This window comes from Carcharhinus amblyrhynchos, chromosome 7 (assembly GCF_965287045.1).
Source record: "Carcharhinus amblyrhynchos chromosome 7, sCarAmb.v2.hapA, whole genome shotgun sequence".
Classification (NCBI taxonomy): domain Eukaryota; kingdom Metazoa; phylum Chordata; class Chondrichthyes; order Carcharhiniformes; family Carcharhinidae; genus Carcharhinus; species Carcharhinus amblyrhynchos.
The window spans coordinates 113,182,407-113,208,952 of record NC_137330.1 but is presented as its reverse complement, the minus strand read 5'-3'; the positions used below and the strand labels follow the sequence as shown (position 1 = coordinate 113,208,952).

The 26,546-nt window shown below is 45.8% G+C and overlaps 1 long non-coding RNA gene and 1 other non-coding gene across 2 annotated transcripts in view; both read left to right on the top strand.

Annotated features, from left to right (window-relative positions):
* Positions 1-26,546, top strand: part of LOC145345225 (uncharacterized) — a 790,615-nt gene that overhangs the window by 193,826 nt on the left and 570,243 nt on the right. The window lies entirely within an intron of this gene.
* trnastop-uca (transfer RNA opal suppressor (anticodon UCA)) lies at positions 24,864-24,950 on the top strand. Its single transcript has one exon. It is a non-coding gene; the product is annotated as a tRNA-Sec (tRNA).

Below are 26,546 nucleotides of genomic sequence, written 5' to 3'. Positions count from 1 at the left end.
AGGCCAAAATATCCTTGCGCAGGTGCGGCGACCAAAACTGCACAAAGTACTCCAGCTGCGGCCTCACCAGTGCCCTGTACAGTTGCAGCAAGACCTCCCTACTTTTATATTCAATCCCCCTCGCTATGAAGGCCAGCATCCCATTCGCCTTCCTGACCACCTGCTGCACCTGTAGGCTGGGTTTTTGCGACTCATGCACAAGGACCCACAGGTCCCTCTGCACCATAGCATGCTGCAGCTTTTCGCCCTGTAAGTAGTAGTCCTTCCTACCATTATTCCTACCAAAGTGGATAACCTCACACTTGAGTGCGTGGGTTTCCTCTGGGTGCTCCAGTTTCCTCCCACAGTCCAAAAGACATGCTGGTTAGGTGCCTTGGCCATGCTAAATTCTCCCTCGGTGTACCCGAACAGGTAGCGGAGCATGGCGACTTGGGAATTTTCACAGTAACTCCATTAATGTAAGCCTACTTGTGACACAAATACTTAAACTTATTGAGCCAAAGCACGACACAAGCAATTAGTAATTTGGAAGTGGAGTGTCTTGTTATGTGGTAGTGTCTTGTTAAACATGACTGCTAATCCACAAAAGCAATACCCCACAGGCAGCTCTGTCACAATAACTAGTTCATCTGCTTTTGATAACTTTGGTGGAAAGTAGAATACTCAAGTGGGAATCAGGAACAGGTTGTTTCAATAATGTACAGCAGTTTCTCAATGCTCAGTGGAGTCACAGGAGTAAACAATGTACTCCCCCTACGAGTAAGGATGGGGGAGTGGGCAAATCCTATTCAATATCTCCTCTGAAGGACATTACTTCTGATGATGCAGCATTCAGTCAGTATGTGCTCGTGTGTTAGTTTACACATTATGAGCTGAACTCCTGATGTGGGTCTCAAAATGGTCGAAAGCTTCAAGTCTTTAGGTGTCCAGATCACCTACAAACTGTCCTGGTCCCCCCTATGCTGACACTATAGTTAAGAAAGCCCACCAATGCCTCTACTTTCTCAGAAGACTAAGGAAATTTGGCATGCCAGCTATGACTCTCACCAACTTTTATAGATGCATTCTTTCTGGTTGTATCACAGCGAGAAATGGCTCCTGCTGTGCCCAAGACCGCAAGAAATTACAAAAGGTCGTGACTGTAGCCCAATCCATCACACAAACCAGCCTACTATCCATTGACTCTGTCTACACTTCCCCCTGCCTCAGCAAAGCAGTCAGCATAATTAAGGACCCCATGCACCCCAGACATTCTCTCTCCCACTTTCTCCCGTCAGGAAAAAAAATACAAAAGTCTGAAGTCACGTACCAACCGACTCAAGAACAGCTTCTTCCCTGCCGCTGTCAGACTTTTGAATGGACCTACCTTCCATTAAGTTGATCTTTCTGTACACCCTAGCTGTGACTGTAACACAAAATTCTGCACCCTCTTGTTTCCTTCTCTACAAACAGCATGCTTTTTCATATAGCGCGCAAGAAACAATACTTCCACAGTATACCAACCCGTGACCATAAATCAAATCAAAAACCCATATATGTAGTTTACAGTCTGTTTCTAAACATTGTCTCCCTAACATTGACAGCATAGCCAAAGTTGTTCCTCCACCTACACTTAAATATCCACGACTTCAGTTTGCTTTAAATAAAAGCCAGACCGGGTTATTATAATCGGCAGGGCCCGAGAGGCATTATTTCCACTCGAGGTCAATTTTTGTGTTGCTGATGTGTTCCTAGCGTTGCCAGGCTGACTGGAAATGCCTACATCGCATGCCAAAGCCACCACTGGTGGTGAGCTACCAGTAAAAGTCACAACTTATGAAAACAGAGAAGTCAACGACTTTGCCAACTCACTGTTCTGTTGCTCATTCTTGGCAATGAGCTGCAGGATTCTCAGGTCAATACTGTTTCCCTTGTTCTACTCAGCTTTTATAAACATTTCACAGTAATGCCTGACTGTAACACTACATTCTGCACTCTCTCCTTTCCTTCCCTATGTACAGTAGTGCGTATGAAACAATACTTTTCACTGTATGCTAACACATATGATAATAATAAATCAAATGATGTGGTAGATAGGATTGATGTGTAATGGCAGGATGGGCCTGCGTCATTGTACATTGTGCAACGTTACACAGCCTTTGTAATGAAGTATATTCAGGAGTTTAATAAATAGGAAAATAATAACTAGGAAAATAAGTTTCCCTAGATTGCTTCAGTGCTTGCAGGATTCAGGGTCCCATGGACTGCACAATCCCAATTTAACCCCCAGTTCGTGGGGAGTTCACTGAAAACTGTCAGGCAACAGTTGAATTGCTATATCCAGCAACGATATCCCTCAGTTAGGAAAAGGAAGGTTCAGAAAATGTATGACTAAGTGAGAAAATTGATAGAATTAATCAAAATGAACTGACACTAGCCAAACACGGTGGCATTGTGGTTAGCACTGCTGTGTCACAGCACTAGGGACCTGGGTTTGATTCCCGGCTTGGGTCACTGTCTGTGCAGAGTCTGCAAGTTCTCCCCGTGTCTACATGGGTTTCCTCCAGGTGCTCCGGTTTCCTCTCACAGCCCAAATTCACCCAGGCTAGGTGAATTGGCCATGCTAAATTCTCCTCAATGGATCCACATAGGTGCTGGAGTGTGGCAGCTAGGGGATTTTGACAGGAACTTCACTGCAGTGTTAATGTAAACCTACCTGTGACACTAATGTGGATGGCACTGTGGTATAATGGTTAGCATTCCTGCCTCACAGCGCCAGGGACATGGGTTCCATTTCAGACTTGAGTCCCTGTATGTGTGGAGTTTGCACATTCTCCCTGTGTTTGTGTGGGTTTCCTTCAGGTGCTCCAGTTTCCTCCCACAGTCCGAAAGACATGATGGTTAGGTGCACTGGCCATGCTAAATTCTCCCTCAGTGTACCCGAACAGGCGTCAGAGTGGGGATTTTCACAGTAATTTCATTGCAGTGTTAATGTAAGCCTACTTCTGTTACCAATAAACTTTTAAAATATTCATGCAGTCAGACATTAGTTTGATATCAGGCCTTTCAGTATTTGGAGCCAATGTAGGTTCCTGAATGGTCTTGATGAGATGCACATAGAAAGGATATTTCCTCTTTTAGATGAGTCCAGAACAAGGGAACATTTGTTTTAAAATTAAGTGGTCGTCCTGACAGAACAGAGACGAGGAGAAACGTTTTCTGTCAGAGGATTGTGTGACTTTGGATCTCCCTGTCTCAGAAGGTGGTCGAAACAGGATCAGTGAATGTTTTTAAGGTGGAGGTAGATTGATTCCCTTGCTTAACAAGGATCTAAGATAATCAGGAGTAGATGGGGAATATGGAACCCGACATAAACAGATTGACAGTGATCTTACTGAATGGCGGAGCGGAGTCAAAGAACAAAGAGAACATAGAACAAAGAAAAGTACAGCGCAGGCCCTTCAGCCCTCCAAGCCTGTGCCGATCATGATGATCAAACTAAAATTTAAAAAAAATATTCTGCCCTTACTCAGTCTGTATCCCTTTATTCCGTCCCTATTCATGTACACATCCAGATGTCTCTTAAATGTTGCTTATGTGTCTGCTTCCATCACTTCCCCTGGTAGCATGTTCCAGGCACCCATTACTCTCTGCATGAAAAATTTCCTCCTCACACACCTCCCTTAAACGTTCCCCCTCTCACCTTGAATCTGTGCCCGCTTGTAATTGACACTTCCACCCTTGAAAAAAGTTTCTGACTATGCACCCTGTCAATGCCTCTCATAATTTTGTACACCTCTATCAGTCTCCCCTCAGCCTCTGTCTTTCCAGTGAAAACAATCCTAGTTTATTCAACCTTTCCTCATAGCAAAACCCTCGAGAGCAGTTAACGTCCTGGTGAATCCTTTTTGTACTCTCTCCAAAGCTTCCACATCCTTCTGGTAGTGTGGTGACCAGAACTGCACACAATACGCTAAATATCGCCTAACCAAGGTTTTATATAGCTGTAAGTTGAGTTGAGGAGTTGGACTGCCTACTTCTGCTCCTTTTTCGTATGTTGGTATGTATCACTTTCTGTGAGCCTCTCTCCCTTTTCTGTCTACCTTTAAAATCCTTTAATTTATTTTTATCATTAAACACACCTTTGGTCACTTATAAATCTTCAACATGGCTCCAGTACATATTCCTCTCCTTGAAGCACATGGGTAATGACACAGGGCTACACCAAGGTTCACTGTTAAGATGTCAGTAACCTCTGAATCGAATGGTTCTGGGTTCAAGTTGCACTTGGGCAATTTGGGCACACGTTCTAGGCTTGACACCTCCATGTCACAGTGACTGAGTGCTGCACTGTCATTGTTTGTCTCTGTTTTCCCAGTTGGGTGGGTGTAAAAGGTCCCATGGCACTGTTTCAAAGCAAAGCTAAGGATTTCTCTCCAGCGTCCTGGGCAATATAATCACAGTAAGAAGTCTCACAACACCAGGTTAAAGTCCAACAGGTTTATTTAGTAGTGAAAGCCACTAGCTTTTGGAGCACTGCCCCTTCATCAGCTGAGTGGGATTTCAGTTCACAAACAGGGCATATGAAGACACAAACTCAATTTACAAAATAATGGTTGGAATGTGAGTCTTTACAGGTAATCAAGTCTTAAAGGTACAGACAATGTGAGTGGAGAGAGGGTTAAGCACAAGTTAGAGAGACGCGTACTATCTCCAGCCAGGACAGTTAGTGAGATTTTGCAAGCCCAGGCAAGTCATGGGGATTACAGATAGTGTGACATGAACCCAAGATCCCACTTGAGGCCGCCTTCATGTGTACGGAACTTGGCTATCAGTCTCTGCTCAGCAATTCTGCACTGTTGTGTATTGTGAAGGCCACCTTGGAGAATGCTTACCCGAAGATCAGAGACCGAATGTCCATGACCATTGAAGTGTTCCCCAACAGGAAGAGAACACTCTTGCCTGGTAATTGTCGAGCAGTGTTCATTCATCTGTTGTCGTAGCGTCTGCATGGTCTCATCAATGTACAATGCCTTGGGACATCCTTTCCTGCAGCGTATCAGGTTGACAACGTTGGCCGAGTTACCGTCTACCTGGTGGATGGTGTTCTCATGTGAGATGGTGGCATCCGTGTCGATGATCCAGCACGTCTTGCAGAGGTTGCTGTGGCAGGGTTGTGTGGTCTCATGGTCACAGTTCTCCTGAAGGCTGGGTAGTTTGCTGTGGACAATAGTCTGTTTGAGATTGTGCGGTTGTTTGAAGGTAAGAAACGGGGATGTGGGGATGGCCTTGGCGAGATGTTTGTCTTCATCAATGACACGTTGAAGGCTCCAGAGAAGATGCCATAGCTTCTCCGCTCCAGGGAAGTACTGGACAACGAAGGGTACTCTGCTTACCGTGTCCCATGTTTGTCTTCTGAGGAGGTCAGCGCAGTTTTTAGCTGTGGCACATCAGAACTGTCGATCGATGAGTCAAGCGCCATTTCCTGTTCTTATGAAGGCATCTTTCAGTGTCTGGAGCATTTCTCCTCATCTGAGCAGATCCTGTGTATACGGAGGGCTTGTCCATAGGGGATGGCTTCTTTAGTGTGTTTAGGGTGGAAGCTGGAGGAGTGGAGCATTGTGACACTATCCGTGAGCTTGTGGTACAGTGAAGTACTGACATGACCATCTGGAACGGAGATGCGGGTGTCAATAATGCAACCGATTTCAGAGAGTGGTCCATGGTGAGTCTGATGGTGGGATGGTCCATGGTGAGTCTGATGGTGGGATGATCCATGGTGAGTTTAATGGTGGGATAGTCCATGTGCGTCTAATGGTGGGATGGACAAGCCCTCCATATACACAGTATCTGTTCAGATGCAGAGGATCACAGCAGACACCTCCAGATGCTGAAAGATGCCCTCATAAGAACAGGATATGGCGCTCAACTCATCAATCAACAGTTCCAATGCCCCACATTGAAAAACCACACCAACCTCTTCAGAAGACAAACACGGGACATGGTGGACAGAGTACCCTTCGTCATCCAGTACTTCCCCAGAGCAGAAAAGCTACAACATTTCTCTGGAGCCTTCAACATGTCATTGATGAAGACAAACCAAGGCCACCCCCATTTCTTGCCTTCAAACAACCGCTCAACCTCAAACAGACCATTGTCCATAGTAAACTACCTAGCCTTCAGGAGAACAGTGACCACAACACTACACAACCCTGCCACAGCAACCTCTGCAACACGTGCCAGATCATTGACATGGATGCTATCATCTCACGTGAGAACACCATCCATCAGGTACATGGTATATACACTTGCAACTCAGTCAACATTGTCTACCTGATACGCTGCAGGAAAGGATGCCCCGAGATACGGTACATTGGGGAGACCATGCAGATGCTATGACGATGCATGAATGAACACCGCTCGACAATCACCAGGCAAGACTGTTCTCTTCCTGTTGGCAAACACTTCAGCGGTCACGGACATTCGGCCTCTGCTCTTCGGGTAAGCGTTCTCCAAGGCGGCCTTCACAACATATGACAATGCAGAGTCGCTGAGCAGAGACTGATAGCCAAGTTCCGCACACATGATGACGGCCTCAACCAGGATCTTGGGTTCATGTCACACTATCTGTAACCCCAACAACTTGCCTGGGCTTGCAAAATCTCACTAACTGTCCTGGCTGGAGACAATACACATCTCTATAACCTGTGCTTAACCATCTCTCCACTCACATTGTCTGTACCTTTAAGACTTGATTACCTGTAAAGACTCACATTCCAACCATTATTTTGTAAATTGAGTTTGCGTCTTTATATGCCCTATTTGTGAACTGAAATCCTACTTACCTGATGAAGGGGCAGCGCTCCAAAAGCTAGTGGCATTTGCTACTAAATAAACCTGTTGGACTTTAACCTGGTGTTGTAAGACTTCTTACTGTGTTTACTCCAGTTCAATGCTGGCATCTCCACAATATAATCACCCCACAACAAGCATTTGAGGGGTCAGTACACACAGTGCCAGGGACCTGGGTTCAATTCCAGCTGCGGGTGACTGTCTGTGTGGAGTTTGCACATTCTCCCCATGTCTGGTCTGTGTGGGTTTTCTCCAGGTGCTCTGGTTTCCTCCCTCTCTCCAAAGATTGTGCGGGTTAGGTTGATTGGCTGTGCTAAATTGCCCCTTAGTGTCAATGTTGTGCCGACCTGTGAAACCAATCTAAAGCCCATCTAACCTACACTATTCCAATATCATCCATATGTTTATCCAACATATCATTAGGACTGTAAATATGTGGGATTATGAGGATAGGAGCTGATGGTTAGTGAAGGCTCAATGGGAGTCCTTCTGCACTGTAGATTCGATGACACATCAGTGACAGTAAAGCCCTCTGATACACCCTGAGGTGCAGGAATGTACTATCCAAATGCAAAGCATTTTCTCTAATCCAAGGTCATCCTTGAAATTCCATTGTTAACTCAAGGCTCGTGGAAGGGAAACAAAGTATTGGAACATGACAAAATGACCCAGCAGTCACAGTTATCGGAGCTCTCAGCAACACTGTACAAGCACTTGATTGGTACTGGGTGAAAATGGAAGAAATAAAGGACAGAAATAAAACACCTGAAATGATTTCTAAGTGTTTTCTCAGCACTGCACCATCACTTCTCGTTGACACCAATGAGTACCACTTGTGTCTTGTGTCTCTGACCTAAATGTGTGATTCACACATTTACTAAGAAGATTTTCCAGTAATGTCACCCTGGGCCTGCTCTGTGATTAAACGTTCCTCCCTCTGGGGAGCACAGAGGCTCTGCTGGATATAATGGCACTGAGCTAAGGTAAAGAGGAATCCAGCTCCGATTTTGTGATGTATTTGTTAAGTCGGCCCCCTGCCACTGGTGTTTCATGATCTTTTTACTCCATGTTTTTGACGGAGATTACCATGACTCTGATTTCCTATTGAGTTAAATAGGTTTCTGAATGATGGGATTGTTTTGAGAAAGATCGCAAGGGCTGGTCGCATTCCCTGGAAGTAAATCTCTGTCACCTGAAAAGACATGGAAAACGATTGAAGGTAAACTACGAACATGGATGGATGGATGGATGGACGGACAGGTAGATGAATGGATGGAGGGAAATGATGGATGGGCTAGATGGATGGGAAAGACGGATGGATAGAAGGGATAGACGGATGAATGGATGGATGGACAGAAAGATGGATGGGCGGGATGGATCGATGGATGAATGGACGAATGGACAGACAGATGGATGGATAGGCAGACAGGATGGATGAAAGGACTGATGCACAGGATGGATCAATGAACGAATAGATGGATGGACGGGAATGACAAATGGAGGGATGGATGGGATGGGCCAGATGGGATGAACAAAGTGGATGGAATGGATGGATGGTCAGACAGATTCATATGTACGTTGAGACGTATCCCAAAGAAACAACAGTTACAGAGTTCAAACCTGTCCAGTGGACCAGCTGAGCATTTTAAAGGTGCCTTTGCAGCAAATGCATTTGTAATACCAATGCTAAGTTCAAACAGAGTGAGGAAATTTAACACAGATAATCACAGATCTGTCACTTCAGCAGGTTTGGAAGGGATAGCAGCTCTTGGATTCGCTGTGATAAAAATGGAAAGTATTTTCAGTATGCCTGGCAGCATCTGAGGAACAGAGTTAACATTTTGAGTCCAATATGACTCTTCCTCGGCACTTCTGGATGACGCTGCCCACTGTAAAACTGAAAGTGGTTCAAATTCGTCTGAAAGTAATATTGGAACTACAGCCTTATTTAGTCAACAAGAACTCATTGACTGCAGAATTCAGCTTGTTGATAAGAAGCTTGTCCCTTGACAGAGAACTGGAACTTTGCCAAAGGCACTAAATTAAGAAGCAATTTTCTGACACATGGAAAGGACATCAGGAAATTCAATGGAAAAGAATTATCAGACACGAAATTTGTCATCTGATGTTGGAAGTGATGCTGTGCGAATTAAAGTGTGGGTCAGTAAAGAGTCACTTTGACCCATTGCTTTATCTGTTTTAAATTGGGGACGAAGTAATTTGTCGGGAGCATGTTAACTATTCTTAGGCTAACATTACACATATGTATCAAATCAAAGAATCCCTGAAGTGCAGAAGGAGACCATTTGGTCCATTGAGTCTGCACTGACAACAATCCCACCCAGGCCCAACCCCCGTAACATATGTATTTACCCTGCTAATCCCCCTGACACTAAGGGGCAATTGAGCACGACCAATCCACCTAACCCGCACATCTTTGGACTGTGGGAGGAAACTGGAGCACCCGGAAGAAACACACACAGACACGAGGTGAAAAAGCAGACTCCACGCAGACAGTGACCCGAGGCTGGAATCGAACCTGGTTCCCTGGCACTGTGAGTGCCGTCGTGCTGTCCTCAAGTTGCAGTTCAATTGCTGCAAGCACCTTCAGAAATGGGGAGGAGGGGCTCAACAAAGCTTCAAAGACTAGCGAACCCCGTTAATTTGAGAAAATGTAATGAGTCATAGAGTTTTACAGAACAAAAAGAGGCCCTTCGGCCCATCATGCCTGCACAAGCCACCAATCACCTATCTATTCTAATCCCAATTTCCAGAACTTGGTCCTTGGCCTTGTACATTATGCCAGTTCAAGATGCCTGCCCTCTGATATTATACTTAATTTAGGGTATGAAGAAAACAAGATAAATGGCACAAATAGTCACTGTACAGATTTAGCTGACAACACGCTCAATAATCTACACCAATACTTCATTAGGTGGCATAGTGGCACAGTGGTTAGCACTGCTACCTCAAGTGCCAGGGACATGGGTACAATTCCCAGCTTGGGTCACTGTCTGTGTGCAGTTTGCACGTTCTCCCTATGTCTGCGTGTGTTTCTTCCAGTTTCCTCCCTCAGTCTGAAAGACATGCTGGTTAGGTACATTGGCTGTGCTAAACTCCCCCTCAGTGTACCCGAACAGAACATAAGAAATAGGAGCAGGAGTAGGCCATCTAGCCCTTCGAGCCTGCCCCACCATTCAATAAGATCATGGCTGATCTGTCGTCTCTCAGTTCCACTTTCCCGCCCTCTCCCCATAACCCTTAATCCCCTTGCCTATCAAAAACCTATCAACCCGCGTCTTAAATATATTTAGCGAGGCAGCCTCCACCACTTCAACGGGCAGAGAATTCCAGAGATTCACCACCCTTTGAGTGAAGAAGTTCCTCCTCAACTCCGTTCTAAACCACCCCCCCTTTATCTTGAGGCTGTGCCCTCTAGTCCTTTCTGAGCAGGAAGAGCCTCTCTACCTCTATCCTATCCATCCCATTCATCATCTTATATGTCTCAATGAGATCTCCCCTCATTCTTCTAAACTCTAACGAGTACAAGCCTAGTTTATTCAGCCTCTCCTCATAGTTCAACCCCCTCAACTCCGGTATCAGCCTAGTAAATCTCTTCTGCACTCCCTCCAAGGCCAAAATATCCTTGCGTAAGTACGGCGACCAAAACTGCACACAGTACTCCAGCTGCGGCCTCACCAGTGCCCTATACAGCTGCAGCAAGACCTCCCTACTTTTATATTCAATCCCCCTCGCTATGAAGGCCAGCATCCCATTCGCCTTCCTGACCACCTGCTGCACCTGCAGGCTGGGTTTTTGTGACTCATGCACAAGGACCCCGAGGTCCCTCTGCACCGTCACATGCTGCAGTTTTTCACCACGTAAGTAATAGTCCTTCCTACCGTTTTTCCTACCAAAGTGGACAACTTCACACTTGCCAACATTAAATTCTATTTGCCAGTTCCTGGCCCATTCGCCCAGCCTATCTAGATCCTTCTGCAGACTTTCCACGCCCTCCGCACAATTTGCCGTTCCACCAATCTTGGTGTCATCAGCAAATTTCGACACCATACACTTGGTTCCCTCCTCCAGATCATCTATATAAATGGTGAATAGCTGAGGCCCCAGCACCGACCCCTGGGGCACTCCACTAGTCACCAACCGCCAATCCGAATAGCACCCATTGACCCCCCACTCTCTGCCTCCTATTTGACAGCCAATCCCCTATCCACGCTAACACCCTACCCCCAACTCCATGCCCCCTTACCTTCTGTAATAACCTCTTGTGAGGCACCTTATCAAATGCCTTCTGAAAATCAAGAAACAGGCGCCGGAGTGTGGCAACTCGGGGGTTTTCACAGTAACTTCATTGCAGTGTTAATGTAAGCCTACTTGTGACATAATAAACAAACTTTAAAACTTAAAACAAAACTTCAGAGAGCAGCACTGAGGAAATGCAAGGCTACCAGGAAGAGGCAGGGAAGGGATAGAGGAGAGGGATCGGAACTTGTTGGATTGCTCTTTCAAGGAGTAACACAGGCATAAGGGGTCAAATGGCCCCCTTCTGTTCTATTTGACTCAATGAGTCTACAGGGTAGTCGGGGTATGCTAGCATGTTGGTTATATTAGTATTGCAGGGCACTGTGCAAAAGATCAGGACATAGTGATGTAGTTGGTGCAGCGTGCTAGGCTTGTAATCCCAGAGACATAGGGACGTAGGTTCAATTCTCTCTCTGACAGCTAGTAGATTTAAAATTTAAAAAAAATTGGAAGTGAAAGCTAATTAATGGTGGCCATACCAAAAATAGAAAACGCTGGAAAATCTCAGCAGGTCTGACAGCTTAGAGTCATAGAGGTTTACAGCATGGAAACAGGCCCTTTGGCCCAACTTGTCCATGCTACCCTTTTTTTTAAAACCCCTAAGCTAATCTAAATTGCCTGCATTTGGCCCATATCCCTCTATACCCATCTGACATTATATTTTGGCCTTGGAGGGAGTGCAGAGGAGGTTCACTAGGCTGATACTGGAAATGAGGGGGTTGGACTATGAAGAGAGGCTGAATAGACTGGGTCAGTACTCGTTGGAGTTTAGAAGGATGAGAGGGGATCTTATAGAGACGTATAAGATAATGAAGGGGATGGATAGGGTAAAGGTAGAGAGATTCTTCCCACTCAGAAAGGATAGCAGGACTAGAGGGCACAGCCTCAAGATAAGGGAGGGCGGTTTAGAACGGAGTTGAGGAGGAACTTCTTCACTCAAAGGGTGGTGAATCTCTGGAATTCTCTGCCAGTTGAAATAGTGGAGGCTACCTCGCTAAATTTTTTAAGACACGAGTAGGTAGGTTTTTGGTAGGCAAGGGAATTAAGAGTTATGGGGAGAAAGTGGGAAAGTGGAACTGAGCCACTTCAGATCAGCCATGATCTTATTGAATGGCGGGGCAGGCTCGAAGGGCTAGATGGCCTACTCCTGCTCCTATTTCTTATGTTCTTTTGTTCTTATCTCACCCATGAAACTATCTAAATGCTTTCTACAAGACAAAATTGTACCTGCCTCTACTTCTACTTCTAGCAGCTTGTTCCAGACACTCACCACCCTCTGTGTGAAAGAATTGTCCCTTTGGATACCTTTGTATCTCGCCCCTCTCACCTTAAATCCATGCCCTCTAGTTTTAGACTCCCCTACCTTTGGGAAAAGATATTGACTATCTAGCTGATCTGCGCCCCTCATTATTTTATAGACCTCTATAAGATCACCCCGCAGCCTCCTACGCTCCAGAGAAAAGAGTCCCTGTCTATCTAGCCTCTCCTTGTACTTCAATCCATCATGTTTGGTAGCATCCCAGCAAATCTTTTCTGCACTCTTTCTAGTTTAATAATATCCTTTCTATAATAGAGTGACCAGAACTGCACACATTATTCTAAGTGTGGTCTCACCAATGTCTTGTACAAATTCAACAAAACATCCCAAGTCCTCTGTTCAATGTTCTGACTGATGAAACCAAGCGTATCGAATGCCTTCTTCCGCACTCTATCCACCTGTGACTCCACTTTCAAGGAGCTATGAACATGGGCCCCTAGATCTCTTTGTTCTGTCCCTGACGCCTACCATTAACTAAGTCCTGCCTGGGTTCAATCTGCCAAAATGCATCACCTCACATTCGTCCAAATTAAACTCCATCTGCCATTCTTCACCCCAATGGCCCAATTGATCAAGATCCCGTTGAAATTGAAGATAACTTCCTTCACTGTCCTCTATGCCATCAATCTTGGTGTCATCTGCAAACTTACTAACCATGCCTCCTATATTCTCATCCAAATCATTAATATAAATGCCAAATAACAGTGGGCCCAGCACTGATCCCTGAGGCACACCACTGGTCACAGCCTCCAGTTTGAAAAACAACCCTCTACAACCACCCTCTGGTTTCTGTGGAGAGAGAATAGAGTCAATATTTTGAGTCAGGATGACCCTTCGTCAGAGCTTAAATGGTGACCACGGTCGTTGTAAAAACCCATCTGGTTCACTTATACCCTTTAGGGAAGGAAATCTGCCATCCTTACTACAGCTAACTGCCCTCTGAAATGGTCTGGCACAGGGATAGGCAATAAATGCCCTTGACAGCGATGCCCACATCCCATGAAAGAATAAAAAGAGCTCAAATCCCATCACAACAGCTGGGAGAGTTTAAATTTAAATAATAAGTAAGTCTGTTTCTTTTAACCTAAATCTACAATTTATTTATTAATATCACAAATCGGCTTACATTTAACACTGCAATGAAGTTACTGTGAAAATCCCCAAGTCACCACACTCCAGCACTTGTTTGGGTACACTGAGGAAGAATTAGGCATGGCCAATGCACCTAACCAGCACATCTTTCACTCTGTAGGAGAAAACCAGAACATCCAGAGGGAACACACGCAGACATGGGGAGAACATGCACACTCCACATAGACAGTGACCTAAACCAGGAATCGAACCCGCATCCCTGGTTCTGTGAGGTAGCAGTGCTAACCACTGTGCCACCAGATTCAGTAACAGTGAATTTCTGGAAAAGTCGTTAATGTTCTTTAGGGGAGGCAATCTGTTGTAGCCTTATCTGATTTGGCATCTATATAACAATAAACCCTCAGCACCCCGACCAAAAGGGGTCCTGTGGCACCCACTGCTGAACCATAGAGCTCCAGGTTCAAATCCAGTACCAGGACTTGTTGACTATGGGAGGAGTGTTGATGGCTTGTTGAACCTGGGATCCTTCCCACACTTTGTCCCCAACTATTCTCCAAAGGATAAAAAACAATGTGTGGCTGTGAAGAAAGAAACACTATCAAAAGGAGAACTGACTGCTCTTTCAAATGGTCCAGCAGGGTGGCATGGTGGCACAGTGGTTAGCACTGCTGCTTCACAGTGCCAGGGACCTGGGTTTGATTCCCAGCTTGGGCCATTTACTGTGCGGAGTCTGCACGTTCTCCCTGTGTCTGCATGGGTTTCCCCCGGGCGCTCCGGTTTCCTTCCACAGGGGTCCGAAAGACAGTGCTGGTTAGGTGCATTAGCCATGCCTAATTCTTCCTCAGTGTACCCAAACAAGTGCTGGAGTGTGGTGACTTGGGGATTTTCACAGTAACTTCATTGCAGTGTTAACGTAAGCCGGCTTGTGACACGTAAATAATAATAACACTTGTGAAATTGTTTAAGGTACAGGGACAGCTGAGATGTAACAGTGGCACCCCACATCCTGTGAATAAACAAAGAGTTTCAAAACTCCGGGTAAAAGAAAAAGTTGACATTTCATTTCCCCCCTCTGCGGAAAGATGTCTTTCCTGGGAGAGATGCAGTTGGTCCCTTTAAGAGAGACAGAGAGAGAGAGCAGGGGGTGGGCAGGAGGTGACACTGGCACTGACACCGTGAACTCCTGTTGAGAGCTTCTGAGCACTTTAGGATTTGCGTCAAGGAATCAGCTCGTAAATAAAAAAAGCAGCAGCAGCAGCGCAGTCTCTACATCGCAAAACCCAAAAATAAGAGTGAGCTATTTTTTGCACAGAGCGGGAAGGGCGATTAAACCGATTAGCAGAGTGTGTGATTCGATTGTTCCACTTGATTCACTGCTGTCTTTGGACGTAAACAATGAATGTGGAGTTAAATCCCACCGTGCACTGATGCACAAAATTATTAGCAGAGCACACGTCTTATGTTCTGACATACGTTACGCATATTTATAGCTTATTAATTGGCAGGATTCGTGGAGCTTGCGTTGAAAAATTGTGATTTGAATACAGGAAAATAATTGTGGGTTGCGTTTCTTGTTCATTACCTCACTATTTCCTCAGCTGGTTAAGAAGGTTATCTCTTACTATTCAAAGGCCATCTAGTATTTTATTGCCATTCAACAGCTAGCTATTTCCCCTGGGGAGAGCAGTGTTGGTGGTCGGATTTGGGGGGGCGGGGAGGTGGAGGGGGCTGACGTTTCCTTATTATGACTGAATAGAATAGAATCCCTGTGGTGCAGAAGGAGACCATTTAGCCCATCGAGTCTGTACCCAGTCACCGAAAGAGCATCTTACCCATGTTCACCCCCCCTTGCCTCATCCCCATGACCCCACGCATTTACCATGGCTAATCCACCCAACCCACACATTCCCCTGACACTAAGGAAAAATTTAGCATGGACGACTCACCCAACCCACACATCTCCGGACTATGGGAGGGACCGGGCACGGATAGATAGACTTTTGAAGGAATTAAGGGTTATGGTGAGCGGGTGGGTAAGTGGAGCTGAGTCCGCAAAAAGGTCAGCTGTGATCTTATTGAATGGCGGGGCAGGATCGAGGGGCCAGGTGGCCTACTCCTGCTCCTAGTTCTTATTAACCAGAGCACCCAGAAGAAACCCACGCAGATTTGGGGAGAACGTGCAAACTCCACACAGACAGTGATCCGAGGCTGGAATTGAACCCGGGTTCCTGGGGCTCTGAGGCAGCAGTGCTAACCCTACCTCCCTTAAAATCATCACCCCCACCACCCCCCCCCAATCCCACGCCAACCCTCCCAGTTAAAGAGACAGTGGAAAAACAGGGATAAAAGAGACATGAAAACCACAGAAGTGCACAGGAGGTTATTCAGCCCATAGGGAGAGTGTCAGCTCTCTTTAAGACTATTAAGTCTGTCTCTCCAACATCTTCAGTATTGTTGGAGTTGCATTCATCCAGGCAAATGAAGAGTATTTCATCACTCTTGTTGATGGTAGACAGGTTTTCTAGGTTCTAACCAGGTTGATAAGCTTAGACAGAGGAGATGCCAGGGGTAAATTTTTCACTCAGAGGATGGTAAGTGAGTGGAATAGGCTGCCGTTGGTGGTGGTAGAGGTGAACTCGTTGGGGTCTTTTAAGAGACTTCTGGATGAGTACATGGGATTTAATGGGATTGAGAGTTATAGATAGGCCTGGTAGGTATGGATATGATTGGTGCAACTTGTGGGCCGAAGGGCCTGTTTGTGCTGTAGTGTTCTATGTTCTATGTTCTAGACAGCTCAAATGTGGGTTCAATCTTCATGCTAGCTTGGAAATTCATGGCCGCATCCCCCAGCCAAGCTGTTCCATCAACCCAGTAATGTGGAAAATTGTCCTGTAGGCAAGAAACAAGACAAATCCAACCCAGCCAATTGATGGCCCATCAGCCTACTCTTGATCATCGATAAAGTGAGGGATGGTGTCATCAACAGTGCTATCAAGCAGCGATTACTCAGGAATAACCTGCTCACTGACGCTTTGTTTGGGTTCAGCCAGGATCACTCAGTTCCTGACCTCATCATAGCCTTCATTCAAACATGGAAAAAAGAGCTGAACTCCAGAAGTGAGGTGAGAGTGACTGTTCTTGACATCAAGGATACATTTGACCTAATGTGGCATCAAGGAGCCCTAGCAAAACCGGAGTCAATGGGAATTATGGTGAAAAATTTCCACTGGTGGAGTCATCCCTGGCACAAAGGAAGATGGTTTTGGAGGTCAATCACCTCAGTTCCAGGACATCCCTGCAGGAGTTTCTCAGGGTAGTGTCCTGGGCCCAACCATCTTCAGCTGCTTCATCAATGATCTTCTTTCCATCATAAGGTCAGAACAGGGCACGTTCGCAGATGACTTTGACAAGGTCCCTCAGGACAGAAGTCGTATGGATCAGAGGTGAGCTGGCAAGGTGGATACAAAAAGGCTCGGTCAAAAAAGACAGAGGGTAGCAGTGGAAGGATGTGTTTCTGAATGGAGGGCTGTGACAAGTGGTGCTCCTCAGGGATCAGTGCTGGGACTTTGCTATTTGTAATATATATAAATGATTTGGAGGAAAATGTAACTGGATTGACTAGTAAGTTTGTGGCTAACACAAAGGTTGGTGGATTTGCGGATAGCGATGAGATCCGTCAGAGGATACAACAGGATATAGATCAGTTGGAGACTTGGGCAGAGAGGTGGCAGATGGGGTTTAATCTGGACAAATGTGAGGCAGTGCATTTTGGAAGGTCTAATACAGATAGGAAATATACAGTAAATGGCAGAACCCTTAAGAGTATTGACAGGAAAATGGGTGTCCAGGTACACAGATCACTGAAAGTGGCAATGCAGGTGGAGAAGGCAGTCAAGAAGGCTTACGGCATGCTTGCCTTCATCGGCCGGGGCATTGAGTTTAAAAATTGGCAAGTTATGTTGCAGCTTTATAGAACCTTAGTTAGGTCGCACTTGGAATATAGTGTTCAATTCTGGTCGCTACACTACCAGAAGGATGTGGAGACTTTGGAGAGGGTATGGAAAATAGGTACCAGGATGTTGCCTGATATGGAAAGCATTAGCTATGAGGAGAGGTTGGAGAAACTTGGTTTGTTCTCACTGGAGCGACGGAGGTTGAGGGGAGGCCTAGTGATAGAAGTCTGTAAGATTATGTGAGGCATGGACAGAGTGGATAGACGGAAGCTTTCTCCCAGGTTAGAAGAGTTAATTACTACGGGGCACAGGTTTAAGATGTAAGGGGCAAGGTTTAAAGGAGATGTATGAGGCAGATTTTTTGCACAGAGAGTAATGGGTGCCTGGAACTCGTTGCTGGGGGAGGTAGTGGAAGCAGATACGGCAGTGACTTTTGAGGGGCATCTTGACAAGTATATGAATAGGATGGGAATAGAGGGATATGGTCCCCAGAAGGGTAGGAGATTGTAGTTAAGTCAGGCAGCATGGTCAGTGTGGGCTTGGAGGGCCAAAGGGCCTGTTCCTCTGCTGTAATTTTCTTTGTTCTTTGTTCTTTGTTCTTTGCCTGCACAATGTTCAGCATCATTCGTGACTCCTCAGATACTGAAGGGGTTCATGTTCAAATTCAACAAGACTTGGACAATATCCAGGTTTGGGCTGACAAGTGGCAAATAACATTCACACCACACAAGTGCCAGGCAATGACCACCAGCAACAAGAGAGGATCTAATCATTATCCCTTGACATTCAATAGTATCACTATCACTGAATCCCCTCACCATCAACATCCTGGGGGGGATTACCATTGGCCAGAAACTGAACTGGACTAGCCATATAAATCCTGTGGCTACAAAAGCAGGTTAGAAGTTAAGAATCCTGTGATGAGTAACTCACTTCCTGACTCCCCAAAGCCTGTCCACATCCTACAAGGCATGGGTCAGGAGTCTGATGAAATACTCCCCACTTGCCTGTGATGAGTGTAGCTCCAACAACACTCACAATCTTGACACCACCAAGGACAAAGCAGCCTACTTGATTATTATCCCTTCTACAAACATTAAATCCCTACATCCCTGACAACAATGGCAGGCGTATGTATCACCTACAAGATGCACTGCAGGAACTTACTAAGGCTGCTTCGGCAGCACCTTCCGAATGCATGACCACTACTATCTAGAAGAGCAGACATCTGGGAACGCCACCAACTGGATTTTCCCCTCCAAGTTACTCACTATCCTGACTTGGGAATATACCACTGTTCTTTCACTGGGTCCAAATCCTGGAACACCCTTCCTAACAGCACTGTAGGAGTACCTACATTACATGGTTCAAGAAGGTGGCATATTATCACCTTCTCAATGGTGATTAGAGATGGGCAATAAATGTTGACCTAGCCAGTGACACCCACATCCAGTGAAAGAATAGAAAACAACCCCTGCCCTTGCAGGAACATCACAGCTAATCTCCTCCATCACAAAGACCATTGCAGCACAGGTACAAACCCTCCGGCCCATTGAGCTGACACATGACGCCTTTCTAAACTCATATTCAGCATCTCCATTATGACCCTCACAAGAAACTACAAAGGATTGTGAACGTAGCCCAATCCATCACGCAAACCAGCCTCCCATCCATTGGCTCTGTCTACACTTTCCACTGCCTCGGAAAAGCAGCCAGCATAATTAAGGGTCCCATGCACTCCGGACATTCTCTCTTCCACCTTCTTCCATTAGGAAAAAGATACAAAAATCTGAGGTCATGTACCAAACGACTCAAGCACAGCTTCTTCCCTGCTGCCATCAGACTTTTGAAGGGACCTACCTCACTTTAAGTAGATCTTTCTCTACACCCTGACTCTAACATTGCATTCTGTGCCCTCTACTTTCCTTCCCTATGTATGGTATGCTTTGTCTGAATAGTGTGCAGGAAACAATACTTTTCACTGTATGCTAATACATGTGACAATAATAAGTCAAATCAAATCAGAAAAGAACCTAACCACTCACTGTGTGTAAAAAAAACCTCATCTCACCTTTGGTTCCTTTCTAATCACTTTAGATCAGTGCCCAGGTATTGACCCTTTTGCTAGTAGGAACAGTTTCTCCCTACCTGAGTAGGAAGCAGGGATAGGCAGACTTGGAGAAAGCACGAGAGTTAAGCTGAGGGGAGGGCATGGTGGCACAGCGGTTAACACTGCTGCCTCCTAGGGACCCGGGTTCAATTCCCAGCTTGGGTCACTGTCTGTGCAGTGCCCGCATGTTCTCCCCGTGTCAGTGCAGGTTTCCTCTGGATGCTCCTGTTTCCTCCCGAAAGACGTGCTGCTTAGGTGCTAAATTCTCCCTAAAGTGTCCATGAGCAGATGCCGGAGTGTGGCGACTAGGGGATTTTCACAGTAACTTCATTACACCATTAATATAGGCCTACTTTGTGGCACTAACAAATAAATTTTAAAAACTTTGCCCTATCCCTAGTAGCAGGAACTGGCAGACTCGAAAAGCTTAGGTTGCAGGGGGGCGGAGAGGGTGAAGACAGAGATGAGTAAACTAGCAAGAGAAGAACAAAGACTTAATGTGCAAGGGGGAAATGACAGGAATGGAGAGAGCTGGCTGTAATAACGGGAATTAGCTATTATGTTGAGGTAGTGACTGTAAACACGTCAACGTCCTAAGTTGTGGGCTGCCTGACTGCCAGAGGCTTCTTCCCCTCCTAATATGCACAACAGGTCGGCCCTCTCCTGGGATAAAGCTGCTGCCAGGGACTTAAATCACTTGCTTTTGCTCATTTACAGGCAGTGAGGGTTAGCCGGAATCGGCTGCCTGGAAAGGTTTTTTTGGGGGGGGGGGGGGGGGGGGGTAGTGACTCAGAGACCCCAGGCACCTCTTCACTCAGCATTTCCGAGTGAGTCAGAGAGAGAGAGAGAGAGAGCAGGAAGGGGATTGCATCACACACACACACATACACACACACAGAAAGAACAAGGAGTGGGCACAACATCGAGCAGCACTGCAGGATATGACGACTGAAGGAATAATTATTTCATCCAAACAATTGAATTAATCTGCGGAAACATTGGTCCCAAAAACCCCCCCCCTCTCCCAGGGGATTTACTCTTGAGGAACAGGAATTCCAGAGAAGCGAGATGTTTCATGAATTGGAATGAGGAAAGAAAAAGAGGGATTGGGACAGGCTCATTGAGAAAGAGACATGAAGTGAGGGAGTAAATGGAATTGTGACTGCTTTGAAAGAGGACATTTGGCCCATCACGTCTGCACCCAACTCTCCAAATGAGTACCATCGTAGAATCCCTACAGTGCAGAAAGAGGCCATTCAGCCCATCGAGCCTGCATCGAAAATAATCCCACCTATCTCCGTACCCCACATAAGAGCAAATTATTGCGGATGCTGGAATCTGAAACCAAAAGAGAAAATTGGGGAAAATCTCAGCAGGTCTGGCGGTATCTGTAAGGAGAGAAAAGAGCCGACGGTTTCGAGTCCAGATGACACTTTGTAAAACCACTCACTGGGTGTAAAACATTCTTTGACAAAGAGTCATCTAGATTTAAAACATCAGCTCTTCTCTCACCTTATAGATGTTGTCTCAACTGGTAAGATTTTCCAGCATCTTTTCTTTTGGCCCCAAACCCCACATATTTACCCTGCTAGACCCCCTGACGCTAAGGGGCAATTTAGCATGGCCAATTCATCATCTTTGGACTGTGGGAGGAAACTGGAGCACCCAGAGGAAACCCACATAGACACAAGGAACATACAAACTGTCACCCAAAGCTGGAATTGAACCCAGGTCCTTCGTGCTGTGCGGTAGCAGTGCTAACCACTGTGCCACCTGATTTAGTGACCTAGTGCTATTCCCCTCTTTCTATTCAAATAATCATCTCAGGGCCCCTGGTTTGAATTCCACTACAGCAGACGGTGGAGTTTAAATCCAATTAAAAAACGTGGAATTAAGAATCTACTGATGAAAGTGAAACCATTGTCGCAAAAACCCATCTGGTTCACCAATGTCCTTTAGGGAAGGAAATCTGCCCTCCTTACCTGGTCTGGCCTACATGTGACTCCAGAGTCACAGCAATGTGGTTGACTCTCAACTGCCCTCAGGCAACTCAGGAAGGGCAATAAATGCTGGCCAGCCAGCGATGCCCCCATTTTCCATGAATGAAGTTTTAAAAATCTGATGTCCTCTTAAATGCTTCGATTGAATCTGCCTCCACCTCATCACCAGGAGGTGCACTCCTGAGTTGAATCATTCACTGCGAGAAATAGATATTTTTTGAACATCAAATTTGTTCCTTTAACTTTAAATCTGTGCCCTCTCACTCTTGATCCTTTTACGAGCAGGAACAGTTTCTCTCTATCAACTCTGTCCAGCCCCCTCATGATTTTGAACATCTCTATCTAATCTCCTCTCAGCCTTCTTCTTAGTGCAGTGCGAATGTAGAGGTAACAAATAGAGGAGAAATACTATAAGCAGGTAGACAGGGTAATGGAGAGGGCTGTGTTTAGTGCTCCTTCCACTCACATTGTTGGCCACTTTAAGACTTGAATAGCAGGTTAGGTGTAAAGATTCGCATTCTAATCAGTAATCTGTAAACTGTCTGTGCTGTTATATGTGCTGTCTGAGGCCAGAACTCTTCATTCACCTGACAAAGAGGGAAACATAAGAACATAAGAACATAAGAAATAGGAGCAGGAGTAGGCCATCTAGCCCTTCGAGCCTGCCCCGCCATTCAATAAGATCATGGCTGATCTGTCGTGGCTCAGTTCCACTTTCCCGCCCTCTCCCCATAACCCTTAATCCCCTCTCTTATCAAAAACCCATCAACCCGCGTCTTAAAAATATTTAGCGAGGCAGCCTCCACCACTTCAACGGGCAGAGAATTCCAGAGATTCACCACCCTTTGAGTGAAGAAGTTCCTCCTCAACTCCGTTCTAAACCGCACCCCCCTTTATCTTGAGGCTGTGCCCCCTAGTCCTACTGTCTTTTTTGAGCGGGAAGAGTCTCTCCACCTCTATCCTATCCATCCCATTCACCATCTTATACGTCTCAATGAGATCTCCCCTCATTCTTCTAAACTCTAACGAGTACAAGCCTAGTTTATTCAGCCTCTCCTCATAGCTCAACCCCCTCAACTCCGGCATCAGCCTAGTAAACCTCCTCTGCACTCCCTCCAAGGCCAAAATATCCTTGTGTAAGTGCGGTGACCAAAACTGCACACAGTACTCCAGCTGCGGCCTCACCAATGCCCTATACAGCTGCAGCAAGACCTCCCTATTTTTATATTCAATCCCCCTCGCTATGAAGGCCAGCATCCCATTCGCCTTCCTGACCACCTGCTGCACCTGCAAGCTGGGTTTTTGCGACTCATGCACAAGGACCCCGAGGTCCCTCTGCACCGTCGCCTGCTGCAGTTTTTCGCCACGTAAGTAATAGTCCTTCCTACCATTCTTCCTACCAAAGTGGACCACCTCACACTTGCCAACATTAAATTCCATTTGCCATTTCCTGGCCCATTCGCCCAGCCTATCTAGATCCTTCTGCAGACTCTCCACACCCTCCGCACAATTTGCCGTTTCCCCCAATCTTGGTGTCATCAGCAAATTTCGACACCCTACACTCGGTTCCCTCCTCCAGATCATCTATATAAATGGTAAAAAGCTGAGGCCCCAGCACCGACCCCTGGGGCACTCCACTAGTCACCATCCGCCAATCCGACCTCGAAAGCTTGTGAGTTTACTATCAAATAAATTGGTTGGACTTAAAACTGGCGTGTCAGACTTCTTACTGTGTTTACCCCAGTCCAACGCAGGCATCTCCACATAATGGAGGGGGCACAGTGGTACAGAAGATAATAGAGTGAGGAAGAGAGGAAGAGTTTCCCACAGCACTTGAAACGTCGCATTCAAGGCTACAGAACAAGTGCTGGAAAATAGGATTGGAATAGCATCCTTAAAACATCAGTACCAGTGATTTATGGAGAGGTCGCTCCTAATGAGCAGTGCAGTAGTAGTGGTTAGCACTTTTGCTTCACAATGCCAGGGACCTGGGTTCAGTTCCCAACTTAGGTCATAGCCTGCAGGGGTTTGTTCCCTGTCTCCCATCTCTGTGCTTCTTTGGGCACAACTGTACCATAAATGATTATCTGAGGAAAGATGCCCTTGCTATAGAGGGAGAGCAGCACAGGTTTACCAGGCTGATTCCTGGGATGACAGGTCCTCAAATGAGAAGAGACTAAGTCGGTTAGGATTCCCTGAAGTTTAGCAAAATAAGAGGGATCTCATAGAAACTTATAAAATTCTATCAGGGCTGGACAGGATAGATTCAGAAAGAAAATTCCCGATGGTGGGGGAATCCAGAACTAGGGGTTATAGTTTGAGGATAACCTTTTAGAACTGACATGAGGAGAAATTTCTTCACCCAGAAGGTGGTGAATGTGTGGGATTCATTACCACACAAAATAGTTGAGTCCAAAATGTTGTCTGATTTGAAGAAGAAATTAGATATATCTCTTGGGGCTAAAGCGATCAAGGGATATGGGGGAAGGGAGATCTGTATGTTGAATTTGATGATCAGTCATTATCAAAATGGCAGAGCTTGAAGGGCTGAATGGCCAACTTTTGCTTCTAGTTTCTATGTTTCTAAATTAAGTCAAATCCCAGCTCAGGCTATTAGAAATGATTTCAGGAGTTTTAATTCAGGGGGGAGTTTGGAATCAGTCAGGCAATGTGGGAATGTTCCTCAGGGAAGTTACTAATTTGCTTGAGAGGTCTGCGTTCCTGGAAAAGTGTGAGGAGCAGATTGTAGCCTGTGAGTTTCAGTCTGCAAAGGAGAAAGATGTTCTGAGGCCAGAACAAGCAGCTTGTGTTTGCAAGATTAACTCATTAGGGTCTGTGCTGCTATTGAAGGATTGAAATTTACTCCCAAAGCAAGGTGGAGTCTGAGAGGGACGATGATGAGTTCTTTTTATGACTTGAGGATTCACTTGATCCTCCAGGACACTCTGAGGGCGCAACTTTTCGGAAAATGCAATTGCAGCATGACTTTGCTTGGGCATGCAGACGGCGGCCAATCAGGAAGTGGTAATTTACATATGAATGCGCGAACCCGCTGTGGAATGGGAGTAAAAATCCCTGTAAAACGAGTCGGAACTCCTTAAATGTGGTGATTTCAAATGACGAAAGGTCGCCGTACATCCGAGGCAGACAGAAAACATTTTCTAAAAAGTAGTCACCATGACTGTAATGTAATGCTGATCCCAGAGGTTTATATACGGCCGGTGTTACTTCCTATGTATGCCCGGATGAACCTCAGTGGTCTGGGGTGCAGGCTTCAAACCTGTAGCTGTCTAGCGACAGAGTGGTTCAATTCCACCTTTCGGGCGAGCCAGTCAGTGCTGGCTGCCCAACAACGGCTTTTAAAGCTCCATCCCATTGTATTTGGTGAAGAGCCAACTAACTTCAATGGTTAAAAACAGCCTTCATTATAAGGTTTGCATGGTGGATTTCAGCTTGGTATTTAAGTGTTCCCTTGTGTGTGGCCCCACACCACCGCAGCAAGTTATTTCTACTACAAATGGAACATTCTGAAGACTTTTTCAATCAACAGCCAACTGGTGACAATAGTGTTCGTGACTCCATCCCTCAAAACCCAGTCAAACACAAGCTCGGAACTCCACCAACATCTATGGAGCCATCACACAAATTCAGAAAAACAAAGCAGCAAGGAGCGATGAAATTACCACATAAAATCTTTAAGCCTGGAGCTAGTCCATGCGCATATCCTACAGATCTGGAATGAACACTGCATCCTACATTCTGCACCCTCTCCTTTCCTTCTCTATGGATGGTGTCTTTTGTCTAAGTAGCGAGCAAGAAACAATACTTTTCACTACATGTGACAATAATAAATCAGATCAGTGAAATTATAGGCCTTACATCAGTAGTGGCCATGATGTGGAGTTGCCAGCGTTGGACTGACGTAAGCACAGTAAGTCTCAAAACACCAGGTTAAAGTCCAACAGGTTTATTTGGTAGCACGAGCTTCCGGAGCACCAGCCCTTCATAGGTGAGTGCAGGATTAGTTTCACAAAAAGGGCAGATATAGACACAAACTCAATTACAAGATAATGGTTGGAATGTGAATCTTAACAAGTAATCAAGCCTTTACAGGTGCGGACAGTGTTTGTGGAGACAGGGCTAAGCACAGATTAAAGAGGTGTGTAGTGTCTCCAGACGGGACAGTTAGTGAGATTTTGCAAGCCCAGGCAAGTCATGGGGGTTACAGATAGTGTGATATGAACCCAAGATCTTGGTTGAGGCCGTCCTCATGTGTGCGAAACTTGGCTATCAGTTTCTGCTCAGCGATTCTGCGTTGTCATGTGTGTGAAGGCCACCTTGGAGAATGCTTACCCAAAGATCAGAGGCTGAATGCCCATGACTGCTGAAGTTTCCCCAACAGAAAGGGAACACTCCTGCCTGACGATTCTTGAGCAGTGTCCATTCATCCATTGCATGGTCTCATCAATGTATCCTGCCTTGGGACATCCTTTCCAGGTAGACAACGTTGGCCAAGATGCAAGAGTGTGTACTGTGTACTTGGTGGATGGTGTTCTCATGTAAGATGATGGCATCCGTGTCGATGATCTGGCACATCTTGCAGAGTTTGCTGTGGCAGGGTTGTGTAGTAGCATGGAAGATTTTGGAGAAAACTTTATTTATTAGTGTCACAAGTAGCCTTACATTAACACTGCAATGAAGTTATAGACAACAGAAACAGACAATGTGAGTGGAGAGAGGGTTAAGCACAAGTTAAAGAGGTGTAAATTGTCTCCAGCCAGGACAGTTCATGAGATTGTACAAGCCCAGGCAAGTCGTGGAGATTACAGATAGTGGGACATGAACCCAGGATCCCGGTTGAGGCCGTTCTCATGTGTGCAGAACTTGGATATCAGTTTCTGCTCAGTGATTCTGCGTTGTCG